The 4915-nt window shown below is 37.4% G+C and overlaps 1 non-coding gene across 1 annotated transcript; it reads right to left on the bottom strand.

Moving 5' to 3' along the window:
• Positions 1-2532: 2532 nt before the first annotated feature.
• LOC148574596 (small nucleolar RNA R71) lies at positions 2533-2640 on the bottom strand. The gene has a single exon (XR_015905709.1). It is a non-coding gene; the product is annotated as a small nucleolar RNA R71 (small nucleolar RNA).
• Positions 2641-4915: the final 2275 nt, after the last annotated feature.

Genomic DNA, 4915 nt, shown 5'->3' with positions numbered 1-4915 from the left:
GTGACAATTATGAATTAAGATCAAAGCACCAAGCTTTGGAGCCATTACCAGGGATTGTTCGAGCCTGGACATCACAATTTCTTTGCACCAAGTTTTTGGCGCCGTTGCCGGGGATTGTTTGAGTTTGGACAACTGACGGTTCATCTTGTTGCTCAGATTAGGTAATTTTATTTTTATTTTCTTTTCAAAAATTTTTCAAAAATATTTTCAAAAATCTCTCATCTGTTTTCGAAAAAAAATTAAAAATGTTTTAAAAAATTTATTCAAAATTTTTAAGAATAAATTCTAGTGTTTCATGAAGCATGTGAAGCCTGGCTGGCTGTAAAGCCATGTCTAAATTTATTTGGACTGAGGCTTGCAATTTGTTATCAAGAGCAATTTAGTTGTTGCTCATCCACCTGCTGCTGATCCATGATCACCTGCTGAAGCTTGGCTGGCCATTGGCCATGTCTAGTGTTTTGGACTGGAGCTTTCTTTGAAAGCTTGGCTGGCTAGTGAGCCATGTCTAATTCCTGGACTGAAGCTTTAGACTAAGAATGCAAGATTCCTGGAATTCATATTAAAAATTTTGGAATCCTTATTTTCCTTTTCATATAATTTTCGAAAAAAATCCAAAAAAAAAAAATTAGAAAATCATAAAAATCAAAAATATTTTCTGCTTCTTGTTTGAGTCTTGAGTCACATTATAAGTTTGGTGTCACTTGCATATGCATCTTGCATATTTCGAAAATTCATGCATTCATAGTGTTCTTCATGATCTTCAAGTTGTTCTTGGTAAGTCTTCTTGTTTGATCTTGATGATATTTTGTTTTGTGTCTTTTCATGTTTATCATATGCATTCTTGAATTCTTAGTGTCTAAGCATTAAAGAATTCTAAGTTTGGTGTCTTGCATGTTTTCTTTGCATTAAAAATTTTTCAAAAATATGTTCTTGATGTTCATCATTATCTTCATAGTGTTCTTGGTGTTCATCTTGACATTCATAGCATCCTTGCATGCATTCATTGTTTTGATCTAAAAATTTCATGCATTGCATAATTTTCATGTTTTCATAAAAAATTCAAAAAATCCAAAAAATATCTTTCCCTTTTTCTCTCGTCAAATTCGAAAATTTGGATTGACTTTTTCAAAAATTTTTAAAATCAAATTGTTTCTTATGAGTCAAATCAAATTTTCAATTTGAAAATCTTATCTTTTTCAAAAATCAAATCTTTTTCAAATTTCTTAGTTATTTTCGAAAATTCCAAAAATATTTTTCAAAAATCTTTTTCTCATTTTTATACCACATTTTCGAAAATAACATAATCAATTAATGTTTTGATTCAAAAATTTGAAGTTTGTTACTTGCTTGTTAAGAAAGATTCAAACTTTAAGTTCTAGAATCATATCTTGTGATTTCTTGTGAATCAAGTCATTAATTGTGGTTTTAAAAATCAAATCCTTTTCAAAACTAATTTCAATCATATCTTTTCAAAAATATCTTCTTATCTTATCTTTTTCAAAAATATCTTTTCAAAATATCTTTTCTAACTTCCTAACTTCTTATCTTTTCAAAATTTGTTTCAACTAACTAACTAACTTTTTGTTTGTTTCTTAACTTTTTCAAAACCACCTAACTAATTCTCTCTTTCTAATTTTCGAAAATACCTCCCTCTTTTTCAAAAATTTCTTTTTAATTAACTAATTATTTTTATTTTCTATTTTTGATTTCAAAAATTTTTGAAAAAAAAAATACTAACAATTTTCAAAAACCATTTTCAAAAATCACTAACTCCTTTTCAAAAATTTTTGAAAATTATCCCTCCCCCATCTCATTCTACTTATTCATTCATATCCTAACATCTCATCTCACATCTCTTCCATTCGTACAGTTGTGTTTCTTCCTTTACATCACATCCTTTATCTCCCCCTCTTCTTCTACTTACAAAGGGATCCCTATACTGTGGTATAAAGGATTTCGATTATTATTATTATTTTTCTGTGCCTTCGTCTTTGTCATATGAGCAGGAGCAAGGATAAGAACATTCTTGTGGAAGCAGATCCAGAACCTGAAAGGACTCTGAAGAGAAAATTAAGAGAAGCTAAAATACAACAATCCAGAGATAACCTTTCAGAAATTTTCGAACAGGAAAAGGAGATGGCAGCCGAAAATAATAATAATGTAAGGAAGATGCTTGGTGACTTTACTGCACCTAATTCCAATTTACATGGAAGAAGCATCTCCATTCCTGCCATTGGAGCAAACAACTTTGAGCTGAAACCTCAATTAGTTTCTCTGATGCAGCAGAACTGCAAGTTTCATGGACTTCCATCTGAAGATCCTTTTCAGTTCTTAACTGAATTCTTGCAGATATGTGATACTGTTAAGACTAATGGAGTAGATCCTGAAGTCTACAGGCTCATGCTTTTCCCTTTTGCTGTAAGAGACAGAGCTAGATTATGGTTGGATTCTCAACCCAAAGACAGCCTGAACTCTTGGGATAAGCTGGTCACGACTTTCTTAGCCAAGTACTTTCCTCCTCAAAAGCTGAGCAAGCTTAGAGCTGATGTTCAAACCTTCAGACAGAAAGAAGGTGAATCCCTCTATGAAGCTTGGGAAAGATACAAACAGTTGACCAAAAAGTGTCCTTCTGACATGCTTTCAGAATGGACCATCCTGGATATATTCTATGATGGTTTATCTGAGTTATCAAAGATGTCACTGGACACTTCTGCAGGTGGATCCATTCACCTAAAGAAAACGCCTGCAGAAGCTCAAGAACTCATTGACATGGTTGCTAATAACCAGTTCATGTACACTTCTGAAAGGAATCCTGTAAGCAATGGGACGCCTATGAAGAAGGGAGTTCTTGAAGTTGATACTCTGAATGCCATATTGGCTCAGAATAAAATATTGACTCAGCAAGTCAATATGATCTCTCAGAGTCTGCATGGAATGCAAGCTGCATCCAACAGTACTCAAGAGGCTTCTTATGAAGAAGAAGCTTATGATCCTGAGAACCCTGCAATAGCAGAGGTGAATTATTTAGGTGAACCTTATGGAAACACCTATAACTCATCATGGAGAAATCATCCAAATCTCTCATGGAAGGATCAAAAGCCTCAACAAGGCTTTAATAATGGTGGAAGAAACAGGTTTAGCAATAGCAAGCCTTTTCCATCATCCACTCAGCAACAGACAGAGAACTCTGAACAAAATGCTTCTAATCTAGCAAATCTAGTCTCTGATCTATCTAAGGCCACTGTAAGTTTCATGAATGAAACAAGGTCTTCCATTAGAAATCTGGAAGCACAAGTGGGCCAGTTGAGTAAAAGGATCACTGAAATCCCTCCTAGTACTCTTCCAAGCAATACAGAAGAGAACCCAAAAGGAGAGTGCAAGGCCATTGACATAAGCGCCATGGCCGAACCTGTGAGGAGAGGAGAGGACGTGAATCCCAAGGAGGAAGACCTCCTGGGACGTCCAGTGACCAATAAGGAGCTTCCCTCTGAGGAACCAAAGGACTCTGAGGCTCATCTAGAGACCATAGAGATTCCATTAAACCTCCTTATACCCTTCATGAGCCCTGATGAGTATTCCTCTTCTGAAGAGAATGAGGATGTCACTGAAGAGCAAACTGTCAAGTTTCTTGGTGCAATCATGAAGCTGAATGCCAAATTATTTGGCATTGATGCTTGGGAAGTTGAACCTCCCTTGTTCATCAATGAACTAAGTGATCTGGATCAACTGACATTGCCTCAGAAGAGACAGGATCCTGGAAAGTTCATAATCCCTTGTACCATAGGCACCATGATCTTTAAGGCTCTGTGTGACCTTGGTTCAGGGATAAACCTCATGCCCCTCTCTGTAATAGAGAAACTGGGAATCTATGGGGTGCAAGCTGCTAAAATCTCACTGGAGATGGCAGACAGCTCAAGAAAACAGGCTTATGGACAAGTAGAAGATGTATTAGTAAAGGTTGAGGGCCTTTACATAACTACTGATTTCATAGTCCTGGATACTGGAAAGGAAGAGGATGAATCCATCATCCTAGGAAGACCTTTCCTGGCCACAGCAAGAGCTGTGATTGATGTTGACAGAGGTGAAATATTCCTTCAATGGAATAAGGACTCCCTTGTGTTTAAAACTCAAGGATCTCCCTCTGCAACCATGGAGAGGAAGCAGAAAAAGCTTCTCTCCAAGCAGAGTCAACCAGAGCCCCCACAGTCAAACTCTAAGTTTGGTGTTGGGAGGCCACAACCAAACTCTAAGTTTGGTGTTGAACTCCCATATCCAAACTCTAAGTTTGGTGTTGGAGAGTCTCAACAAAGCTCTGCACATCTGTGAGGCTCCATGAGAGCCCACTGTCAAGCTATTGACATTAAAGAAGCGCTTGTTGGGAGGCAACCCAATGTTTATTTATCTAACTATATTTTTCTTAGTTATGTGTCTTTATAGGTTCATGATCATGAGGAGTCACAAAATAAATATAAAAATTGAAAACGGAATCAAAAACAGCAGAAGAAAAATCACACCCTGGAGGAGCATCTGTCTGGCGTTTAAACGCCAGAACAGAGCATAGTTCTGGCGCTGAACGCCCAAAATGGGCAGCTTCTGGGCGCTGAACGCCAGAACAGGCATGGTTCTGGCGTTCAACGCCAGAAATGGCACACAATTGGGCGTTGAACGCCCAAAATGGCCACCAACCTGGCGCTGAACGCCCAGAGTTGGATACAAAGGCATTTTTACATGCCTAATGGGTGCAGGGATGTAAATCCTTGACACCTCAGGATCTGTGGACCCCACAGGATCATCTCAGGATCTGTGGACCCCACAGGATCCCCACCTTCCTCCACTCACTTCTTCTCACCACTCTCTTTCACACAACCCCATAAACACTCTTACCCAAAAACCCTTCACCAATCACCTCAAACTC

Source organism: Arachis ipaensis, chromosome B2, assembly GCF_059453495.1.
Source record: "Arachis ipaensis isolate K30076 ecotype BB chromosome B2, ASM5945349v1, whole genome shotgun sequence".
In the NCBI taxonomy this organism is placed as follows: Eukaryota; Viridiplantae; Streptophyta; class Magnoliopsida; order Fabales; family Fabaceae; genus Arachis; species Arachis ipaensis.
The sequence above is the reverse complement of the archived record's forward strand: the minus strand, read 5'-3'. Positions and strand labels throughout refer to the sequence as shown.